We start from the raw sequence: 24,964 nt of genomic DNA on the forward strand, positions 1-24,964 counted from the left end.
CAGCCACAGCTTCTGTGGGCAACTTTTGCCAAGGTCTCACCGCCCTCACAGGGAAGAATTTCTTCCTAATTTCTAATCTAAATCTCCTTTCTGTCAGTTTAAAGCCATTTCCTCTTGTCCTGTCCCTCCATCCCTTGTCCAAAGTCCCTCTCCAGTCCTTCTGAAGCCCCTTCAGGCACTGGAAGGGGCTCTGAGGTCTCACTGGAGCCTTCCCTTCTCTAGGCAAAACAGCCCCAACTCTTCCATCCCATCTTCCAAGGAGAAGTGCTCCAGCCTTCTCATTAGAAATCCTTCCTTAACACCCAGGTTTTCCCCATCTGAGGAGCACTCCCAAATCACAAGAAACCCCCTTCCCATGTGGTGCACAGCAGACACCTCCCCACAGCCCGACAGCAGCGCTGGCATCCAACAATGGAAACTTTCCCTCCATTTGCATGCTCGGCTCTGCCAAAAACAAAGCACCCTGCTCAAGTGGGAGAACACCTTCCTACTTGTTCAGGGAAGGCCAGGGAATTTGTGCAGATCCCTGGTGATTTGGAGGCAGCACTTCTCAAGGAAGACAACCGAGCTCAGAGCAGCAACTCTCAGCGCTAAGGAGCTTAGGAGGGCGGCCCAGGGAATCAGCAATCCCAGCACATCACAGCCACACGGCCTTGCCCACGGCTGTCACTTTGAGGAGAGTTTGCTACACAACCAGCACAGAGATTATCTTGTTCCCTTGCAGGAATGCAAGGATTGAGATGCAGGGGGGAAAGCAGCAGGACGGGAGCTGCAGGCTTTGTGGAGGCGAAGCCAGCTCCGCTCACTGAGCAGGGACCACCACGTGGAGGAACTCTGGCCAGAAACCACCCCAGCGCTGGAATGCTGGCCAAGAAAGCGGTTTGAGAAAACACAAAATGTGCCAGCAGCCTGATGACACTGCCCATTGCTCTGAGGGGGGGGGCACTGAATGCCAGGACATTCCCATCAAGGCAGGTGTGGGTAGTTATCAGATTATCCCACCACCCAGGAAGAAGGGATTTTGGGTCACCACAGGGCTCACACCACATGCTGGATTTTGGGTCACCACAGTGTTCACACCACGTGCTGGCAGCTGGGAGAGCCACACGAGGGTGTTGCATAATGGCTCTTTTTCCTTTCCACACACACTCAGAGGCATCCCACAGAGCAGTGCCACAACCAGGGATCTCCTGTGTGGTGAGCACACGGAGCAGCTTGCTGAGAGCCAATTCCACCAGGAGTTCACAAAGAATCATGGAATTGTTTAGGTTGGAAAAGACCTTTAACATCACTAAGTTCCACCATTAACCAAGCACTGACTGCAAAGGCCACCACTATGCCATGTCTCCACATGCCTGTCACTACTGGAATTAAATACACATCACATTGCAACATGTCACAGACATATTTTATGAAAAATCCTTTTACCAGGATCTTTTCCCCTGAGAAGCTTCAGCTTCCCCATGTTTTGCTGCTTTGGAATGTGATCTGGAGAACTGTTTACCCAGCATGTGAATTGTTTTTACCTGATGACCAATGACAGCCACCTGTGTCGAGGCTGTGAGCAGTCACAAGATTTTAGGATCGTTCCATTCCTTCCCTTTCAAGCCTTCTGATGAAAGCCTTTCTTCTATATTTTTAGTATAGTTTTATTATATCATTTTCTTTTAATATAATACATATATAATAAAATAATAAATCATCCTCTTGAAACATGGAGTCAAGATTCTCATCTCTTCCCTCGTCCTGGGACCCCTGTGAGCACCACCACACGTGCCACATCCATACACCTGTTAAATCCCTCCAACACTTCCTTGAGCAGCCTGTTCCAATGCTTGGCAACTCTTTTGGTGAAGAAATTATTCCTAATATCAAATCTAAACCTCCTCTTGTGTCACCATCATATTTTCTGAAAAATCTCTTCACCAGGATTTCGTCTCCTGGGAAGCTGAGAAGTCTCAGAGGAAAAATGAAAACAATAATTATCTGATTTGCTTCTTCCATATTTTGCTGCTTTGGAATGTGGTTGGACATTGTTTCCAACTGGTCACTGTTTGACTGGTTTCATGTGAATTGTTTTGACTTAATGACCAACCACGGTCCAGCTGTGTTGAGGCTCTGGAAAGAGTCACAAAATTTTCATTATTATCTTTTAGCCTTCTGTCTGTATCCTTTCTCTATTCTTTAGTATAGTTTAGTATAGCATTCTTTAATATAATATAGATCATAAAATAATAAATTAGCCTTCTAAGAACATGGGGTCAGATTCTCAATTCCTCCTCCATTTGGGGAACTCAGAAAATATCACACCCTGCCACCACTTGAGGCCATTTCCTCTTGTCCCATCACCAGCTTTGAGCCCTTCTATGTGCCCTTGGACAAAGCACCCAGGTCCTTCACACCCCTGAAGACAAAATCAGCGTGTGTGTTCATGAAAAGCAGTATTTGTGAGGTTCACCACTGACACCTGAAGAGATCAGAAGGCTGGGGACAAGGAGAAAATGCAATGAGCTCTAACAAGGACCTGGGCACAATGAGGACATCAACACATGGATGTTTGATCTCCATTTGTTTTAAAGGCTTATTTTATGGATAGTTGTGTGCACACAGATGTACATTTATGACTGATAAAAACACAGCTTTTCCAATTACTGTGCCTATAACTGAAAGCACCAATGACCAGCCAGAGACAAAGACAGAAAACCACTCAGTGACACACAAAAAGTTTGAGCAGTGGGGCTGATGCTGGACACAAATCCAGGCACCAGCTTAGCCCCAGTCAACCTCTCTTACTTGCATCACCTGAATGGCTGAAGCACGGGTCAGCCCAGTTGAACAAAGTCCCCAGGGGGAGCCTGCTGGTCTACTTAGCAAGGAGTGGCCTCTTCAGACCTCAGCAGCCTCTGGCAAACACTTGGTGATGTGGATGAAGGGCTGGGGCCAGGGAGCACCTTGTGCTCATGCCCTGTGCAGCCCTTCCAGCACAAGTGCCTTTACCAGTGGCTCACCCAGCACAGAGCATGAAAAACCTCAAAACAACTCCACTGCCTGGACTTGCAGGGTATCAGGAGGTGAAGAAAAACTGAGCAGGGAGAGATTTGGACTCTCAGCTGTAATTCTGCCCTTCTATAGCTTTGCTCCCAAAGCACCACCTGTGGCTAACAACAGTGAGGTTTTCAGGAGCATTCCACACCCAACTTGGAGTGTGTGGCTCTTCCCTAAGGGTTTCCATCCACTTTTCTCATCATGCAACAGATAGACAGGGAGAGCAACAGACCCCTGGTACACATGGGGTGAGGAGAGGGCGATCAACAAGTGTGCAAGAGCACAAATTCAACAAAGGGACCGTGACAGGACTGACAGGTCAACAAATTGATGGGGACTAAAATGTTGTCAATACAGCAAAGGACCACCATGAGAGCTGGGGATAGAGATCCTGAGCCCAGCATGGCTGACACCATCAGTGCAGCTCCCAAAGCACCACAGGACTTTCACATTCATCACACTTGGTGCTTTTTACAGTTCACTCCACCACCACCAATGCCCTGCACTGGGTGACTCCAGGTCCAGCAAGAGCAAGACTGGTCAGAGACACAGAAATGCCACAAGAGTTATTTCCCCCCTCACTGCTGAAACAATCTGCTCCATCACCTGGCTAATTACAGCTTTTTTTTTTCTTTTTCATTGTCCAGGTTGTTCCCAGAGGCCACACTCCCATGTACCTGCTCCTTTCTGCCACACAGAACAAACTGCACATGAAAGTAAGAAATGGGAAGAGAAAACCATAAAGCTGAGAAAAGATGCCCTAAGCAAAATTTGTTTTAAATCACAACTAGCTGGTACTGAAAGCCAAATCCTCTGGTTTTCAGCCCAGACCCGTGGGGGAGGACAATTTGTGTTCTCTCTCTTCAGCCAGATGTGGTGCTTGGGGACTGTTCAGGACAGCAGTAACATCACTAAAGCTCTGGGCTCAGTCCTGCTGGGAGCAGATCCAGGGGAATGAGCACTGGGATTTAGGGAAACATCACCTGTATCAAAGGGGACACCCATCACACTGATTCAGCACCAGTGCTGCACAGGGGACAGGAAAATTACACAAAGCACTGCTCCCTCCCCAGATACGAATCAGTTTCTGTCTGCAGGATCACCAAGAAGGAGTCCTATAAACCTCCCTATGCCTCCAAGGGGAGGTAAACCAGGTGGGAGGAACAGAATAATCCCAGAAAAAGCCAGTGGAACTTGGCTGTGGCTGTGCTGCCCACAAATGGATCTGCCACAGCTGGATCTGCTGCTGGAGCAAGAAGCAATTTCCCTGGGAGGGGACACATGAGCATCCCAACAGTGTGACATGGACCAGCACTCCCCTGCTTGCTTTTCACACTGCCCAGGAGACCAACAAGGCTTTGCCACCCTGGCAGGAGTTTCCAAGATGAGTAACATGAAGTTAAATCTGAAGATCTGCAGAACAATGCAGTTCTCAGTGATTTCAGGGAATTTGGGGATGGACAGTTTAGCAGGGCTTGTAGTTTCAGGGTGATGGTTTCAAACTGAAAGAGGGTAGGGGTTCAGGTGAGATATAAGATTTTGGAAAGACACAAAAATGTTGCCCACAGAGGTGGCAGGCTAGAAAGATTCAAGGTCAGGTGGGATGAGGCTCTGAGCAAGCAGATGAAGTTGGAAATGTCCCATCATTGGACATCTCACTGCTCAATGAATTTTATGACCTTCAAAAGTTGTTCCCAACCCAGACTATTCCACGATTCAAATTCTGCCTGGCATCCTTAGGCACCCAAGTTTCAAAGCACTGCATTCTCCATGTTTATTTTATTCCTGTGCATGGTTTGCTCCAGAGATAAAGACATGAAACCAGCAAAGGATCAACACAATGAGAACACAGGGAGAACATGAAAATATGGCCAAAGCTCTGAGACAACTCCTGGATAAGGTTGCTTTCCATATGAATGAAGATAAAGCAACTCATTCCAAAAGGGAGTGAAACTCCTATAAAATGAAAGTCATGGGGAAAAAAAAGGTTTCTCAAGGGAAAAATTTTATTTGCATCTGCCTGAGCCCCATAATTCCACGTTCAGGTGACCCTCTCCTGAAGAGATGCTCTTACCAGCTGCTTCCCAAGTCCTGCTCTCCTGGGCACACAAGAATTTCTTCTAATCTGGAAGAAAAAGTAAGACAACTGATAAGTACTGGGGAAAAAAAAATTTCACTGTCATGGTTAAGAACATGGCAACCAAGAGCTCTGATATCCAGGCACATTCTGAACTGAGCTGCAGGAACAGGTACAAAAACAACTGTTGGTTCCTCAAAACATCACAGCTGAGCATGGGGAACATCACCTCCTTTTGCAAAGAAAGTTGATATGAATCTTTAAAACTCCTAGAAGGTTTCAATATTTCCAGCTTAGCAACAGTACTAAACTAGGGGGTTGGAATTGTTTGCAGAACACCTGCAAAAATAATAAATTATATTAAAACCTTATAAAAAATTACAAAAAAAAAAACCAAAAAACCCCCCACAAATTAAAATCTTCAATGGAAAAGGATAATCCCTTGTTTAAGTGTCCAGTTTTGCTGTGGGAGGAGCACTCTGGCCACAATCCAGTTGAGCATTTCAGTGTGTCAGATCTGAGAGAAGAGGGAGAACCCTGCTGAATCAAGGTCTTGGCATTTCTCACCAGCTGCTTGTTTCTCTCTCCTGCTGGCCTTCAAACACGTACACACACTCCTACCTTCCAAGAATTTCCAATTTTAGCTTTTATTCTAGAAACAACACCCCCTGGTTACAAAAGCGGCCGATTTTGCTGCCAGGAAAAAGCACTTGTAGAACCCCAAGGGGCAGGTCCTGCATTAGATGAGCACCAGGCAGCTCTCAAGAGCTCACAAAAGGCATTTTAATGAATATTCCTGCTTGCGTTGCTCAATTAACACCAGTGAGGAAGCCCTTCACACGCTGCCTTCAGCTCTGGTCACTGTGGGCTGAACACTTTGATAATCCTTTTGCATTTATAAATGCTTCCTATACAAATGGCTTATACTTCCTACATGCATGCTGTCTACAGAAAGCTCAGTTAAGAAAAAAAATCTAAAAAAAAAAAAAAAATTAAAAAAAATATGCAATTTCCCCAGAGAGAGAAATTCAGAGATAAAATTGCAGCAATGATTTATATCTGCCCAGAGGAGCAGAGCAGCAATCCCAGCCCTTGGTGACCTCTGTGCAAACACACCAAGCCAATTACACACTGCGACAGAGGATTTTCTTGTTGCTCGGAGTGAGAAACATCAAAAAGTGGTGCAAGTAGTGAGTGTGTGCTGCTGAGCAGGCTGGGGACAACCAGCCTCGAGGTTTAATCAACATTTGGATCCAGTTGTGTGAGGGGTTTTGTAAACACTGATCTTATGGAGTTGTTACATCTGGAGGATGTAATTCCCACTGACCTGCCCATTTAACCTATGGAAATCACCACAGGGCAACTCAGCTCAATCCTCCCACTCCTTCCCTTCTTGTTTCCCTTCAGATGAGTGCTAATCCACCTCATCCTTCAGTGTCCCACACTTGGGACATGCCCAGCAGCACTTCTATGTCCTTTGGCATGATAAAAGGCAAAACACGAACTTTTTACAGCCACCGGTCATAGCCAGCAGCTGACAGAAGAAATGCTCTCAGCTTCCCAGAGTTACAGAATAATTTAGGTTAGAAAAGACCTTTCAGACCCACTAGTTCAACTACTAAGTACTGCCAAGGCCACCCTAACCTATGTCCCCAAGTGTCACATCCACACATCTTTAAATACTTCCAGGAATGGTGACTCAACCATGTCCTTGGGTAGCCTCTTCCAATGCTTGAAAAACCTCTCAGTGAGGAATTTTTTCCTTAGATCAAATCTAAACCCCCTTGATGCAAGCTGAGACTGTTTCCTCTTGTCCTGCCACTTGCTGCTTGGGAAGAGTGGGCAGGACATGGTGATGTGCAGACCCCTGGTTTGGCCCAGGACATCCTGGTTCCAGCTTCTTGTTGAGCCACACCATCACTGCTCAGGTTATAAGGATGCTTTTTCTCCTGGACATCCCAGAGCCCCTTTCCTTCACCCTGTTTCTTTAGGAAAAAAAAAATCAAAAAAACCCAAAAAAACCAAAAAAAAAAACCAAAAACAAAACAAAAAAAAAACCCTAAAAACAAAACCCAGGGGCTGAGAGCTGGGAACTTGTGACTTGACAGGCCATTCTTTTCTGGTCCAGAAAAAAAAATTAAAAGAAAATATTATAAGAGATGCATTTAAGTCTGGATTTTAACCATCATAGGCTCACTGTCCTTATTTCCTGTAGGGTATCACTCAGAGTAGCCAAACCCCAGGTGATTCCAGCAGGAGAAAGAAATACAGCAGCAGGTACTTCAGAGGATTCAAAACTCAGCTCATCCTACCAGTGCCCACAAGGACACTGAAATTCCAGATCCCATCTGCTCCCCAAAAGAGGAAGTTATCCCTCCTCCTGAGATGTTTACAAGGGGAAAACTCGGAGATCAGTTTTACAGAAAACCACCTCAACTTCCCAGCTGGTGCTTTGAGTCTTCCCCAGTCTGCTCCATCCATGCTGTGCATTCCATCATCTGCTTGGAACTGGGATGGGAGCATCCTTTTCTAACACCCCAGCTTAATAATTAAGCACCAGCTTAATTATTATACTTTGTGCATTTTGGGGAGTTTTGCCTGTTTTCGTATTTGTTTGAAGAATTCAACCATGGGGCAAAACAATTTCTGCCTGCACTGAGAGAGGAAACACTCCTGACTGTTTAGGTGAGATTAATTTCAGGATTGTGGCCAGACTGAGGAAATTGGTGGCAGAAATCCTTCATAGCTGGATAATGAGGTTGTGGCTTTATGAGTAATTCTCCTGAGTTATGTGCCTGGCACCTTGGGTGTGGGTGACACATTCCTTCCTCCCCTCCATTTTTTGAATGGGAAATGTCATCCAAGTGCACAAACACAGTATTTATTAAAAAAAAAGTAAAAATAGCAACAACACAGCTCATGAGGTGGAGGCACAGATTGCATCTCACTTGTACGATGTACAATCAGCTGCTGTCTGGAGGAATTTCCCTGCTGGGTTCTCCAGGAATATCCCCAAACCCCATCACAACTGTGATGTACCCAATATTCCAAACATCTAAAGAGCCTCTGGGGTGGAAATCAGGACAGTACCAAGCCAAATCAACAAAAACACTCCCCTGAACACCTCTGTTGTACCAATATTTTTGATATGGAGAGATTAATCCAGGCTTCCTCACTCCCTGCTGCTGAGCCACCTCACATCCACACCCATGGTTCTGCACTATTCCTCCTCCCAGCCCAAAATGGCATCCCTGGATGGCAACCAGCTCCCCCTTTTTGAGCAAGCAAAGGCTTTCACATGGAGGTCACCTGAAGTTTTAATGCTGCCAAAGCTGAGCTGCAAGGAAATTAGAGAGGAGGAAGGGCAGCATTTTTGTGGAGATGCCTCTGCACCAGCTGGAGCCATCACCTTCCATCACTCAGCTCCTTTTTGGGAATTCTCCATGCCCTCCCCTCTAATGACAGTTCCTGCTGTCTTTAGAGGGGAGGGCACGGAGAATTCCCAAAAAGGCATATCCACCCTGCTTCTCTTGGAGGATGAATGAGCAGATGGGACCAGTGGAAGATGGATGAACTGCACAACTGGAGTCCTTCCAATCCAGTAACTCCCACTCAAAAGATCCAAAGATCCTTCAGGGGTCAGAACCTTTTTTTTAGAGGTAGGAACAGGATCAAGGAAGACATGCAGGTGGTTACTGAGAGGCTGTGCAGACTAACTCATGTCTGCATGGTTGGTTTTACCATTCCCCAAATTCCTGCTTTGCTTGCTTATTCCCCAGCCAACCCACTGCACTATTACAGCAAAATAAGCACAATCCTGGAGAGTTTTGAAATTAATATGATGGGCTTGCAAGCATCTTCCATCATGCAGAGCTAAAATTAAAATGTACACCCGCCCTCGCCTCACTCCCTGAAATCCACCAGGCAGAAACTTCCCTGCGTCACATCAAGAGACTCCAACAGCTGAAGGAGTTAATGGAAAACTGCATTTGATCTCCTACCAGGCTTCAGAGCAGGGTTCCAGCCCCACCACCACGTCTGCTCCAGCAGACCAACCCCTGCCTGAGACACAGCAAAGATGATTTAGAGCAGCTTCCTCCATCACAGGGCTGACAATCATCCTCCAGTATAAATGGCTATGAGAGAAGCAGGGGAATGGTAGTTTCCAGATATTTTGGAGAAGGAAAAGGCAAACATGAGGTTTTCTCAGGAAAAAGTTGCTGAAGAGCTCATGAGTGTTCTGCCTCCACCATCATACTGAAATGAGAGAAGTGAAAAACAGAAACCAGAAGAGAATTCATTCAATTTCTGCAAAAACCTCAGGGGACAGCTGGGAGCAAACACAAAGTTCAGGGACAACCCCACAATGACACTTCATGAGGCATCCCAAAGGAGAAAAAGCTTCCGAGAATCACAGAATCACAGAATGGTTTGGTTGGAAGGACCTTAAAGAAGATCTTGGTCCAAGCCCCTGCCATGGGCAGGGACACCAGACCAGGTTGCTCAAGCCCTGTCCAAACTGGCCTGGAACACTTCCAGTGATGGAAAATCCACAGCATTTTTGGGATATATGTTCCAGTGCTCCCAACCCTCACATGGAAAAAATTCTTCTAAATATCTAATACAAACATGGCCTTTTTTCAGTCCGAAGCCATTCCCTCTTGCTACTCCATGCCCTTGTCCAAACTCTCTCTCCAGCTCTCTTGGAATCCCTTTAGGCACTGGAAGGGGTTCTCAGCTTTCCCTGGAGCTTTCCTGTCCTCAGGCTGAACAACCCCAACTCCCTCAGCCTGTCTCCATAGCTCCAGTCCTGTGATCAGATTAGTGTCCCTCCATCTGAACCACCTGGGGAAACATCTCCACCCTCAATGCAACATCAACAGAGAAATTTGGGGCAAAGACCTAACACTGAGCTACCAGACCAGGGCAAACCCCTGACATCTGAGCTACAGCTGGTCCTACACTGCAGTTCCAGCTCAGATGAGCAGTTCTATCAGAGGGACAGACCCTGACTCACAGCCCTGAAATCACTGTGAAAACCTTGCTCATCAGCAAGGCACCAACATGGCAAGTCAAGACATTCCCAAGGTCTTCCCAAACTGATTTTTCTTTTCCTCATGCACATGGTTGACATTTCCTTTGTGGCTCATCACACCATCAGGACCACAGGAAGAAAACCAACACCCTCTCAGACACCTTCTGGGAGAGCAAACACAGCTGCCTGCCCTTGATGGCAATTTTGGGGTTGAAATTCAGATGCAGATTGCTGCCAAAACAACCACCCTGGGGGAGCTGTTGCTTTTTCTCTTGAGACGCAGAGACACTTTCCATTTCTTCCCTCCCCTTACTTCTACTGATTTTACCGGATTTCTTAGAGAAGGGAACAGCAATTGCATGACTCAGAGGGAGAATCATCTTCTACCCAGCACAGAAATGATCACGTGCACTCAAGGAGCTGGGTGAGACACAGACTTTTGTCCCAGGCCATGGTATCAGACTGGCAAAGCTCTGTCACGTGTCCAGAAGGAAACACAGGCAAGAAAAGAAGCACCAGCACCAAGAGTCAGAGGCTGAAATTGCAGGGATGTGATGAACAGAAAGAGGTTTCCTACAAGAAATCACCAAGCCAAACATGAAAGTCCTCATCCCATGTGCAGTGGAGGTCACAGGAGGAGAAATCTACAACTTTCTGCAGGAAGAGGCTGTGTGGGATCAGGACAGGATGATCAATGTGGTCAAGGGATAAAAACCATGGCCCAGGAGCAAAGTGAAAGCAACAACCCTTAGTGATGCCCACAAAATCTCATCTACCATGCTGATTTGCCTTCTTCACGTGCTTTAAACTTTTGGAACACACCTCCAGAAAAAGTTGTGATTGACTGGAATATGTTTTCCATTGACTCCACTTTTACTGGATTTTTATGGTGCTGCCCAAACATTTAATTGCTGAAAAGGTGGAGTGAGGGTTGACAGGGCACATGATGAAAAATACCAGGAGAAGAGATGGCTCCTCTGACACAGGATGAGAGGTCTGGAAACAGCTTCTAGAATTAAACAAAAGTCTTGCCATAGGAACAAGAACATGATCCCCTGCAAAACTGCAAAATTCACTTGATGGTGTGCAGATATTTACAGCCCCCAGGGCTGTTTTCACAGTTATGGTTCCTCCTTATCCCTAATACAGCTGGCAGCAACACGTGTAGGATCTGGAGACTCTATGCAGGGGAAGACAACTCATAAAGGCATCAGTGCATTTCAGCAAGGCTTCAGAGTCAGTTATCTGATGTTTCAGACTTTGCTGATGGCATTTATGAGCTTAAAAATGTATATAAGGCTTCAACATCCTCTCCCAGCCGCTCTCTTTAGGATGCAAATGCAGCTTAACACAATTAGGCAGGACAGAAAGCCCAGACATTTTACAGGATCAACTGCATTCCAGTCGTCAGGGGAAATAAAGAGACACCAGCTCAACAGACAGGCTGGACAAAAGCCTGTTTTCATCTCTGGATGGTTTTCAGACAGTGCAAGGAGGAAGAGCCTTTTTCCAAAAGGCATCAAGCCCTGCTACAGCTCTGCATGGGGGAAAAATTGCTAAAAATTAATCAAATAATCCAGTATTTGTTAGCAAGAAAATACAAATTAAAAATTATTTTTTTTTAAAACCTCATCTTTAAAACTGGTGAAAACCAAAACTCAAATAAAGTTGCTTGAGCAGGGCACTTTGCTCCATTTACAGATGTAAATAAAGCAGGAAGTAAATGAAGGAGGGCGGGTTTGGATCAGATGTTGAGAAGAAATTCTTTACAGTAAGTGTGGTGAGGCCCTGGCACAGGCTGCACTGAGAGGCTGAGGACTCCCCATCCCCTAAAGTGTTCAGGGCCAGGTTGTATGGGACTTGGAGCAACCTGGGGTAGTGGAAGGCGTCCCTGCCCATGGCAGTAAGATTGGAATAAGATGATCTTTAAGGTCCCTGTCCACCCAAACCATTCCACGATTTTGTCATTCTCTGTGTTATCTGAAACTCTCAACATCAGGGCAGAAAAGAGAGAGGAGAGAGAGAAAGAGAAAGCTCTCAGTGTGAGGGTTCTGGAAGCTCAAGGTTTTTATTTCCACTGCTCAAGGATCAGAACTGAGAAGCTGACAAAGTGTCTGGAGGTACCTTGAGACACTTCCCATCACGACTGCTCTTTCAAAGGAGAAGCAATGCGAAAGTGGCAGGAAGTATATATTTCTATATAATGTGTTATCTTTCACAGAAAAATCAATCATCCCTAATTCTAGGTATTTATTTTTTTCTATTAAAAGACCTAAATAAAGCATTTCTGTTATTGCAGACTGCCATTAAAATATAAATTAAAAGAAACAGATTTATTAATTAAATCTTCTGAAGCATCTCTACTATGAAGACAGGATGAGAGAGTTGGTGCTGGAGAAAGCTCCAGGCAGAGCTTAGAGCACCCTTTGAGTCCTCTAGGACTCAAGAGAGGAAGAGAGCTGGAGAGGAATTTTGGACAAGGGCATGGAGTGACAGGACAAAGGGCAATGGCGTTAAGCTGAAAGCAGAAAGATTTGGATTAAATTTAGGAAGAAATTCTCTACCATGAGGATGGTGAGGCCCAGCACAAGCTGCCTAGAGAAGGTGTGGATGCTCCATCCCTGGAAGTTCCAGTCAAGTTAGATGGGGCTTGGAGCAACCTGGAATAGTGGAAGGTGTCCCTGCCCATGGCAGGGGGTGGAACTGGATGATCTTTAAGGTCCCTTCCAACCCAAACCATTCTATGATTCCGGTAATGATTTTTGGATCTACCCATGAAGTCCCCAGTGATTCTAAAGGACCTTTAGGCGGCAACAGAAACATTGACAAGATTATTTCTAGGAAAAATTCAAAACAACTTCTGCTTCTCTTCCTAAACAACAGGATCAGGAGGCTCTCAGAAATCATCAGTTTGGCAGCTCTGTCACTGCAAGAGGGAGATGGAAAACCACCTGAGCACAGGTACAAGGTGCCAGGTGCTGATTTTGCACACCTGACATGCTGAAGCTGCTTGGACCATCCCTCCACACCTCTGTGCCTCCATCTCCCACCCTAAATCCCGCACCACAGCCCTGACCTTTGGGCAGTGCTTTAAGACCTCTGGGTCTGTTACACAAGCTCAGGTGTTGCCACTTCAAGCCCAGGTAATCCAACACAAATCACTGCAGAGAGATAACAGCATGGCCTATCTGAAAATAGACAGAAATCCCCATCAAAAACATCTAAGTCGTCACGATAGAAAAATAAATCCAGGCAGATTGTTGCTCTCATTGTATGAATCATCATGTTGTTATAGCAACTTCATATCTGCACCCAATCTGAAAACCAAGCACAGCTGAAATAATATAACAGCATTAAGTTAAAATGATATATAACAAGACAAAAATGGATCGGCTCGATCTCTGAGGAGCACCCACACTTCTTTTTCACCCTCTTCCCTGCCTTTGGAAACATTGCTTTGCTGTATTTAAACAATAGATAAAAAAACAGCCCAGACTTGGAGCTCATGGAGAAGAGGAACCCAATAATGAGCTTTTGAATTCAGGAAGAATCTTCAAAATGAAGAATCACAGAATTGTGGAATCAAAGAATCATTTAGGTTGGAAAGGACCGTAAAGATCATTTTGCTCCAGCCCCTCTGGCATAGGCAGTGACATTTTTCACTTGTTTTAAATAGAAACAAGTGCAATTCCCAGTTACAACCACCAGACCCAGCCAACTGCCCCTATTGCTCCCATGCACTCCAAAATTCATGAATTGAATTAATTACATAAATTTTATAAATTTTTTATCTTTATTTTTAATTCATGCAATGCAGGACATATAAAAATATATATGTACATTGTGTCTTGCTCTGTTCAGGAGTCTTGAGCAGACATTCCAGCCTGAACAGAATATTTAGAAGCAAGAAAGGGGATGCACAAGTTCTAGCTTTAAAACTGCAGGTCTGCGAGGTGATTTTATTGCTGGAGAAAAAGCGAAAAGTGTCACCAAGGTTCTTTCCATCAGAGCAACAAAGGAAGGAAGGTAAATAACCAGAATTGTTTCAGGGACTTGGCAGGAAAGCACAGCTCCTCTGCAAGGCAAGGGGAGCCCACCAACCTCCAAAACACTGCAGGTGCCTCAAAAAACACTGTTGTGCCCCAATTAGTGCCAAAGATGAGCAGAAAGCACCACAGGGCACTTCACTGCTCCTCTCCCCATGCAATGCTGCCAGCAACAAGGTTTGAAGAAGAAGAGAAAAGAAAGAGGCTTGGGAGATTTGCAAATTTTGCTCTTGATGTTTCAAGCAAATTAAGACCAAATAAACCCCAAAATAGAAAAACCAACCCACAAACCCACAGCTCTAGTCCCAACAAAGTCCTATTAGTCTTCACAACAGCACAAAAGTGACTCAATTAATTAAAAGCAAACAAAAAAGAAGCAGCCTAACTTATTATTTCAGAGTTCAAGACAGCAAAAGCACCACTCTGCCCCAGACAGAACTCTATTTTTTCTTTTCTTCTTTTTCTTAAATGCATTTATTCATTAAGGCTTCCTCGTAGGCTGTGTAATGAGTCACTTCTTGCTTCTCTATGAAGTGCAAAGGGATGGAAAGAAATAGGATTTAAATGGAGGATGGAGACACTCACAAAGCCTGTTAGAAAAGCTTGAAAGGCTTTTGAAGGAACCACAGATAAAGAGAGGCAACTCCTCACATGGACCCCAAACCCTTTTCTCTATCACCAGAGCTTTCCCAGGGTCTAAGCCTGGCTGTCTCCTCGCTCTCAGCCAGCACAGAAAATCACCCCCTCTCCTCCACTGGGCTTTCTTCCTCCCCAGAACAGAGGAGGGGATGAGAAACCTGAAGCAGGAGTGATGCTGCTCCTCCCATGGACCTGGTGGCTCAAAAGTGTGGCTGTGGCTTTCCCTGCACCAGTGAAATATGACCAGGGGGGATTGATACCAGTTCGTATCAACAGCACAAGGCATTTCATGGCTCTCCCCCCAGCAGCCTCCAGCTCAGAGTGAGCCACACACCTCCAATTATTCTGCAATTGTTTTTCCGAGAATCACACAAACACAGAAGGGTTTGTGTGGGAAGGGACCTTAAAGAACATCTGCTTCCAAGTCTCCTGTCGTGGGCAGAACACCTTTCCCTAAACCAGGTTGCTCCAAGCTCCACCCAATCTGGATTTCCAGTGGAGAGGAAGAGTCTGTCCAATCATCAGATCAGAGATGCCAAGCTCAATGAAAAGCTCAGGGGATAAATCTTCCCATCATCAGTCTTGTCTCTGACTGGACCTGGAAAATCCTGATTTGGTCTCCCAACTACTGTCAGGAGTTTCCCCTGGCTCTCCAGGTCCTTTGAGTCCTCCCACCATAAGTTTTGAGGAAGCAGAGCCAGCACAGAGATGTGACACAAGTCTGCAAAGTGGCAGAACAACAGGAAGGGCACAGATGTTACTGCAGTAAATACAAATCCCAAAAAAGCACAACCTGATCCCTAATCCACTGCTGCCAGCCTTCCAGCAAGGACTACCATCTTGTCCATGCACAGAAGTAGAAAACTTGAAATAAATACTAGGACAAAATAGATATTGGGGAAGAAATTCCTCTCTGTGGTGGTGGTGAGGCCCTGGCACAGGATCCCCAGAGAAGCTGTGGCTGCCCCATCCCTGGAAGTGTCCAAGGACAGGTTGGATGGGGCTTGGAGCACCCTGGAATAGTGGAGGATGTCCCTGCCCATGGCAGAGGTTGGAATGAGTTATCTTTAAGGTCTCTTCCAACCCAAATTATTCTATAATTCTATTTTTCTGTGAAATTGCTCTGGAGACAGCCATGATCATGTGTCATTCCCCATGGCAGAGATCTTCTATCTTCCCTAGAATGGTGTCTCTCACTTTCCTAACATTTATTCCATCTGAGAAAAAGAAAATTTAAACCAGAAAAAAAAAAAAAAAAGCAACCAAAAAAACAAAAGCAAAACTGAAAAGTGACAAAATCCCCCACAAAATCTAAAATAAATTAGAAATCTTCCTAAATACAGAATCTAGAGGAACTTTTTTGCTGCCACCTAGACCCCTTCCAAAGGGTTCCCATGCCAATGTAATAATAAAGCTGTCGTATGGGGGGATGTGATTTTAGCTTTCAGCTGAAGGTTGCTATGGGAGGCTGTTCCCAGCAGCAGCACTGTGCTGCATTTGTAAAAGCTCTTTCCAGCATCAGACACTGATTTTTGGGTAGGAAAAAAAAAATCACTATTTTTGTTTTTAAAAATTTCCATAAAAAGCAGCAGTGCTGGAGAAAAATGTAGAGAAAAAAAGCAAAATATAGAAGGGGGCTGTAATTCAGATGCCTGCAGAAATGCAGATGCACTAAAATCCCCTTCCCAAAGCTAAAGCATCAGGAAAACCTTTTTTTTTTTTTTTTTTCAAATCAGTGCACATCAGCTGAGTTGCTGCAATTGCCAACACCAGGTTTGCTGGGATGTGGGAGAAGTTAAAGACAATGAGATGATCTCAGGTGCTTTATAAATGAGGTGCAGAAATGGGAGCAGGTATTGCAGTGCCTCTGTGGGGTCATCTGCTGTGCACCGAGATCTTGACTTGCATAAAAATAAGGCATCGCTTCAAAACAGGTTGAGGAAGTTTATCCAGCTCTTTAGAATTTAAAGAAAAATATAATATATATAGGGATTTGTGCAAGGAATGAAGTATTATGTGTGTATATATATCTATACACACACAGAGTTATGTAAAGCTGGTCAAATACAAATGACCCTCTTAAAACTAACAAACAAGTGAGTACAAAAGACATTTTCTACAGCAATCTGCAAGATTTAGGGGACTGTTACAACCTGCAGGATTTACAGAAGAGACAGAGTAAGAAGGAGAATTTAACACAAGGACAGAGCCCTGAAGCAGCAGCAGAAAGAGACACAGTTACTTTTTACCTTTAAATAGTGAAGACCACCAAAAACAGATTTATAAGAGGCTTTCAATTCATGCTGCCAAAGCCTCCAGCCATTAAGTGCCTTAAATCTTTGCAGGTTACGCAAAGGAGAGTTGGTAGATGAGATGTGGGGATGGGGGTGAATATCTAGAGAAAAAACACATCCCAGCTGGAGATGGGAGAGCACAGGAGAGCACACAGCCACACCCAGCATATGGAGAAGGGTGAGGATCAAGATCATCCAGTTCCACCTCTGCCGTGGGCAGGGACACCTTCCATTATCCCAGGTTGTTCCAAGCCCCATCCAACCTGGCCTTGGACACTTCCAGGGATGGGGCAGCCACAGCTTCTCTGGGCAATCTGTGTCAGGGCCTCTCCACCCTCACAGGGAATAATTCCTTCCCAATATCCCATCTAACCCTGCCCTATGGCAGTTTAAAGCCATTGTCTCCTGCCCTGTTACTCTGTGCCTTGTCCCAAGTCCCTCTCCAGCTCCCTCGGAGCCCCTTTAGGCTCAGGAAGGGACTCCAAGCTCTCCCTGGAGCTTTCTCTTCTCCAGCCTGAACTCCATGATTTTTTTTTGCCTCAAGTCTTTAGTGGGAAGTGCTACAGTGACATCACTGAGACACTCCTTTTTCATCAAGAGCCAGGAGGCAAGAAACCCTATAGACAGACCCACAACCAGAAATTTCTGTATGTCAGAGATTCCAGACCCAATTTAAACTCTGAAGGAAGTTATACACAGGTGAAATCTTAAGACAGAGGAAGAAAAACTGATTTGAGTCTGACATTCAGATAAGCAACTGAGATGCTGCAGCAGAAATATTTTCAAAGCACAGATCTAGCCTGGGTCCTTCACCTAACTGATTTCTTCTAACAGCTTCTGAGACAAAATTTCAATAAAGAATGGAGAATCTTTTGCCATTACAAGCTTTTACCAGAACAGAACACCTGATCAACAAGTCAGAATTTGTTTAAATGCCCAAACTCCAAACCAGCGACAATCAGGAGCCCACAGTACCAGGCAAAACAGGAACCATCACTGAGATGCACTGACTGCACTGGCAGTACCAGGAACACAGCATTCCATTAAAATTATTATATTAAATTGCTAAAACCAGACCGAATTATTGCAAAAGACTACACCATCAGCCCAAGGCTTCAGAGCCCAGCCAACCCACCCTCCACATTCCCAAAACTCCTCCTTCCCCAGCACTCTGCTAATAAACTCAGGGATGTCCTTCCCAGAGGTCTCAACGCCTTGTCAGCAGAAATTCAAATCAATCCAGCCCTGGAAGCAGCTGCAGCAAATAACTCAATCACGTTCATCATTTTAACTTATCCTATTTATGAATCAGGTCAAGCTTGAAATCTCCATTTACATTATCAGCCTTCATGATATTAAGATAATCATGCAGAGGACTGATCAAAGGTTCCTTGTAACTCTGGAGCACAGGAATTACCATACAATAACACTTTATCTCCTCCAGTGTCCTTTGTGACTGTCAAGAATACTTTTCTTCCCTAGAAAAAAGGACAAGGAATAACACACTGAAGAAGAAACTGCTGCCAACACTAAATCTAAGAGTAACGGGGCAGTGGGTGCTGTACACACATCTCCAAAAAAAGCCATGAAGATCACCAGTTTTTAAAACAGAACAGGTTGGGTTGGGCTGTGAGTATCCTGGTCATGGCGCTGCCCATGACAGGGAGTTGGAACTGGATGGTCTTGAAGGTCCCTTCCCACCCAAACCATCCTGGAATCCCAATATCTGCTGAAAGTCTCTGAGAAAAACAGAGAGATTCAAGCTGCCTTGAATTACCTTTATTTCATCTCACCTGTATGGAAGGACATTTTGATTTTTCCGGACTTGATACTGAAAATGACCTGAAATGGTTCTCTAAAGGGCTTCAATTTCTCTCAGCCCTGCTTTGATGGGAAGATGAATCCTGCAGCCTCCTGACACCCAGAAATACTCTGCTGATGCTCTCACAGCCCTCTCTGTGCTGTCCCTCCAGCAGCTGCAGCACCTGCCCAGCATCACCAGGTCACTGCTGCAGATCTGAAAACAACCACCAAAACATAAGAAAATAGAAAAAAGCAATTCCCATCTTCTCAAAGAACTTTCACTCTTTTGTTCACCTCCAACTCACTTTTTTTCTTCCTGCAACAAATAAAGTGCAACATCATTCTGCTATTTTTGTGAAGAGATGTTTTATCCAGAGTTTGGGCAAAGGGAAACAATTTCTAACCTGATTTTTAAGATTATTTAAAGAGGGTAAAAAATAGAAGGACATAAGCTTGTAAAACAGTCTTATGTGGGAAGAAAATATAGGAACACTTTATTGGAAGTGCTTCACTTCTGATACCAGCTATTAAAAATGTAGATATAATCCTTTATTTATCTCATTTGCAGCAAGAAAACTCTCCACACACAGAAAGAAAAATCACATGGGATATAATCCAACAACAATCTCCCCCATTAACTCCAGAATGATGTTCTATTGAATATTTCAAGCGTGATTACACTGTAACAAAATGGCACCATGCCACCAAGCCCTCTAAATTATTTTCTCTCAATACCTCCCTCCATTGCAAAGATGCCAGGAGGCTGTATAAATAAAAAAAAAAAAAGTGCTCCCACATCAAAGTAAAAGGCAGCAAAGAAACAAGGAGGATCCTTCAAGCGACAATCCCAATGTTTGTCCCTAAGTGGAAAGATGACCTTAGCAGTTGATGTTGCACCTTCTAGGTGGGATCTGGGCTGGGAATTATCGTACCAAGGGGATGTTTCTGCAAAGGAATTTAATACACAGGATTCAAAATGATGGCAACCTGCTCTGAGTCATAACTCTGAATGCAGTTAATGCTTCTGCTTTGATTTTAGGTCTTCCAGTGGTAGAAAAATTTCACCTAAGTTTCTCTAATGTGGAAAAACCACCACGAACAGCAAGAGATGAAAGCTCAAAACAGCTCCCTGGGTGATGCATGAGCTCAGAGGGATCCCAGGTCCAGTGTGCTTTGACTGAGATGCACAACTGTCTTTTTTCCAGTCATGACTGAAGAGGAAGCAAACACAAGCAGAATCACAAATATTGCCAAGTCTGGGCAGTGAGGCTCTAACACAGCTAATTATCAAATACTTTGTCAAAGATTTTCTGATCGTTCAAAGGATTGGGATCTGCAAGAAGAGGCTTGTAGGGGTGTGAACAGCAGCCAGAGTGCTGAGTTGAGCACATCTGAAAATGGTAAATACTAACATGGATTCAATTTAAATTCCCTGAATGTGTTAGGGAACAGGGAAGGGAGAAAAAGCCAAGTTCACCCACGTAACTGAGGTGTTGTTTCTATGAATCCAGCTCTGTAGCCAAGGGACCAGAGCCACCGAAAGGTGCTCCACTGACCATGGAAGGAGTCACAGGTCTCCAGGAACTTCTTCAAGTCCTTTGGGACTGCTGTTGTCACTGTCTGACCCCAAAATTAACAAAACCAGGATCAGCAACCTGGTCTGGTGGGAGGTGTCCCAGCCCATGGCAGGGGTTTGGATCTGGATGACCTTTAAGGTCCCTTCCAACCCAAACCATTCTGTGACTCTGTGATTATGGAGGACATCAACTGATGGGCAAAGAAGGGGGATGACACCTTAAGACCCTCACAGCAGCTCATGGTCCTCAAAACTCCAACTTGCTGCCTTCCTGAGCTTACAAGTTGATTTTCCTTTCTTATTCAGAAATTTTACTTCAATAAGGCTTAGAATTATGTACACCAGGCCCAATAAATGTGAAAAAAAGATGAAGTGTTGCAGCAGGCACAGTCCTAGCAGAAGCTGAAGCCAATGAGAGGAACTGGGTGTCACCACTGGCATCTCAAAAGGAAACTCTGCCCAAAGCTAATCCTTTCAGGTGACCAATGGGAGGCATAAGAAAGGAGACAGAATAATATCAAAATTATTTTAAGGAAAAATAGAATTATTATGGATGACTACCACATAAAATTCACCACCATAGAGTGGTGAGGCCCTGGCACAGGTTGCCCAGAGGAGCTGTGGCTGTCCCATCCCTGGAAGTGTCCAAGGCCAGGTTGGATGGGGCTTGGAGCAATCTGGAAGGTGCAGGGGCTTTGGAAATAGGTGATCCTTAGGTCCCTTCCAACCCAAATCACTGAAGAATTCCAGGAAAATTGTAAGGTAAAATTGGTGGTGCCGTTTAATTTGATTCTTAATCTTTTTAATAGAGAAGCAGCCACTCAGAAAATGTTGAGAGGCGAAGACCTGAAATGCTTCTTGCCCTATGGAGACTGGGGAGAAGAAAGGAGACACACTGAAGGAGTGAGTTTGATTTGGAAACTGCACCAAACACAGCAGAAAAAGCTTCAACAAGGAACAGTTTAGAGAAGAATTTCTCAGCTTCCTAAAACATACTAGAAAAAAAAAAAAACCCACCCAGGAAATCTCCCTCAAGAAAAAACAAAAAGAAGTCAGGAAATACTCAAGAGATATGTGGATTTTATGAATAACTGACACACAGCACAGGTTTTAGAGGGCAAGAACTCCAGGATCCAAAGGCACAGGGAAGCACATAATGAGACCAGCCAAAGCTGTCATAACTAAGTTGCAACATGAAATGCTGAAGCCAAGCCTTAATGATTTAACACCAGGAGAAACCCAGGGAGGATTCATCACCACATTTGCATATAAGGACACTGCTTGCTCTTCTTTTCAGCACGTTTTTCCTGATCACCATCCAAAAGAGAGATTCTTGAGCTAAATGAAGCCTGTGGCTCTCTAGGCAATTCCTAGACTACTTATAATTAAAGGCACCATTAAGCCTCCAGAGAAGCAGATGCCAATCCATGTCAAAAGTTACACAGCTGAGCAGGGTCTAATTACACTGAATTCAAGAGATACATCACATCCCCAACAGATGTCATTTTATAGAAAGCTTTTTCCATATCTCACAGTCTTAAGATCCTTTGAGAGTTTCTCGCCTGTATTATCCCTTTTCTTTAGAAAAGACCATCCAGAGTCATCTGCTTGCCGGCTTAAGATGAGGTAAGTGGGAAACAGAAGAAAAAGACATTGATGTGGTGAGGAAGCCAATTAAAAAAAAAAAAAAAAGAAAGTTTACATGGAGAAACAATTCCTTCCTTCCCATTTCACACTTTTTTGATGGTAGGATGATATTTTGGGCTCCCTTTTTTTGCATGTTTATTCAGGGTCTGTACAGCCAAGCAACTGCACATTCTTGAGAACTGGTAAATGCTACAGGCAGAGTTCATCCATTCCCAAAAAAAGAGTTTTATGAACAATGTAAAAAAACAATTCAGAGCCATGAAGAGGGTTCTTGCACAGCCTGGCCCAGGTGGCAGAACAACCCAAAATATCTTTTGGATTAAGACACTGATCAAGTTTTCTCCTCTGCATTTAAATGGTAAAAGAGAGTCCAAATAAACTCAGAAGCAGCCATCATAGAAGATACTAAAAATATTATCATCTAAACACAGAAAGGTCAAAAAATAAATTCTTAACTGCCTTCTCAACATAACGCAGAAAGCACATCTATTCTTAAGCATCCACCAAGGCCAGTGAGTTTGGGAAAAAGACAGATGGGAGAATATGTAGGAGAATATGTTCTCTGAATACTTCCACAAATAGGCTACCAAAAGTCAAGAGAGATGCTGTGTCACAAGGGATGCAGAAGTCACAGGAGATGCATTTCTTGACACTGCCCTCCAGGAAAGAGATCTTCTTGAGCTGAGAGAGAAGTCTTTACTACTTGTTCCCATGGCATTGCCTCCAGACACTCATCCTGTAATTTTCTGATATGTTTAAACAAAATGGCCCCATGGCTGTGCAGTGACAGATGCCACTTTTTCAGCCTTTCCCAGCAACATGGTGATGATCATCACAAAGAATGACAGTGATACAAGAATCACCAAAGGTCTGTGCTGAACTTCCCTTTTACTGGTCCCATTTCCTGCCTTTTCAGCTGCTGCTGTAACTTGAAGCTATTGGAAAGCTTAAATAAATCAGAGAAAAAAGAAAAACAAATTTAAAAAATCCTGAATCATAACTATCAGCCTGAAAATCAAGGGAAATTTTAAGCATAGGAACCCTTTTCCTATGAAGACAGGCTGAGAGAGTTGGGGCTGATCAGTCTGGAGAAGAGAAGGCTCCAGGAGACCTTAGAGCCTTTCCCAACACCTAAAAGGGCCCTACAGAGAGGGTGGAGAGGGACTTTTCACAGGGGCATGAGGTGACAGGACACAGGGGAAATTAATTAAATTGAAGGAGAGTGGGTTTAGATTAGTTATTAGGAATAAATTCCTCCCTGTGAGGGTGGTGAGGCCCTGGCAGATTTCCCAGAGAAGCTGTGGATGCCTCTGGAAGTGTCCAAGGCCAGATTGGATGGGGCTTGAAGCAACCTGGGATAGTGGAAGTTGTCCATACCCATGGCAGGAGCTTGATCTTTAAGGCCCCTTCCAACCCAAATTATTCTGAGATCCTATGACTCAAGGAAAGAAAGATAATTAAACACCAGGGTGGAGAAATAGACCAGAGCACAGCACTTGCAGCAAATACCCAGTGAGTGGATTATCTATGAGTAAACAAATGGGAAACCAACCAGGTTTATGGTTCCTCCTGAGGTGGAAGGGCAAGTAGACACAGCAAGTGGCAGATGAAGTGCCAGGAGGTGAAAGGCACTTCTGTGGAAAATGAGGGGCCTTCTACTTGCTCTTCAGCAGATGGAGTGTGGAGAGCAGATGGAGATGTTCCTCCTCAGCATTGTGCTTTAGCCATTTCTTTTGTGACATCCTGGCTGGTGTCCCCATCCACAGCAAGGCCAGTCTTGGTGGTGTAACCAAAAGCAATGGAGTCAGCCACTAATGCTCCAGTTCTCCAGTCACTTTCATTTCACAGCGCAATGTTAAGGGTTGGACTTGATGATCTATAAGGTCTTTTCCAACCAAAATGATTCTATAATTCTGAAATGGGCCATGAGGAGGGATGGGACACCTCCCCTGTCAGGAAACACTGAGAGAATCTGGACTGTTCAGCCTGGAAAAGCAAATGCTTCAGGGTGACCAAAACGGGGGCCTTTCAGTAGATGAAGGGGGGTCTGCAAGAGAGCTGGAGAGAACAAAGAGGAATGGCTTCAAACTTAAACAGAGCAGGTTTAGATTAGATGTTAGGAAGGAAAAATTCTTAACTATGAGGGTGGTAAGGCTCTGGCACAGGCTGCCCAGAGAAGCTGGCTGCCCCAATCCTGGGAGTGCTCAAGGCCAGGATAGAGAGGGCATGAAGCAATCTGGTCTAGTGGAGGGTGTCCCTACACATGGCAGGGGGTTGGAACCGGATGATTTTTAAGGTCCCTTCCAACCCAAGCCATTCTGTGATTCCATAATTTTTATATACATACTCTGACAAGCACCAGAATATCAATGTACTGTATCCCAAAACCCCCATAAGAAGCAGGTGTCCCTCAATCAGAGGTTCAAAGACTCAGTTCTTGCTTCCCAAGTATCCTGTGCCCAGCCAGCAAATGCTACAGTTTGCTTCCAATATAAATCTGTTGTGCTCCAACCAATGGATCTGCCACATTACTCTGCCATTGTTGTTGAAGAAATTTGGACCACAATTAACAGAAAAGTGTCCTTCAGTTAAACAGTGGCCTGATTTTAGTCACTTTAATCCAAAAATTAGATCTGTATCATTCATTGCATGAATTTGCCTTTCTATTTTAAGGATTTTTCACCATCTTGACTGCAAACAAAGCATAGGGTCTTGTTTGCAGTCAAGTCAGAGCAAAACTGATGAATGCCAACACAGCTGGATCTCAACAGCCCTTCTGCTAAACTGCCGTGTAAAAATCAG

At 44.5% G+C, this 24,964-nt stretch overlaps 1 protein-coding gene across 3 annotated transcripts in view; it reads right to left on the bottom strand.

Moving 5' to 3' along the window:
* TSNARE1 (t-SNARE domain containing 1) overlaps window positions 1-24,964 on the bottom strand; it is a 469,351-nt gene that overhangs the window by 419,579 nt on the left and 24,808 nt on the right. For all 3 annotated transcript variants that reach the window (XM_063174900.1, XM_063174910.1, XM_063174890.1), the window contains exon 3: window positions 5,120-5,170. The gene's annotated coding sequence lies outside the window, so the exon portion shown is untranslated. The remainder of the gene's footprint in view (window positions 1-5,119; window positions 5,171-24,964) is intronic.

The sequence above is a fragment of the Melospiza melodia genome, chromosome 1 (assembly GCF_035770615.1).
Source record: "Melospiza melodia melodia isolate bMelMel2 chromosome 1, bMelMel2.pri, whole genome shotgun sequence".
Classification (NCBI taxonomy): domain Eukaryota; kingdom Metazoa; phylum Chordata; class Aves; order Passeriformes; family Passerellidae; genus Melospiza; species Melospiza melodia.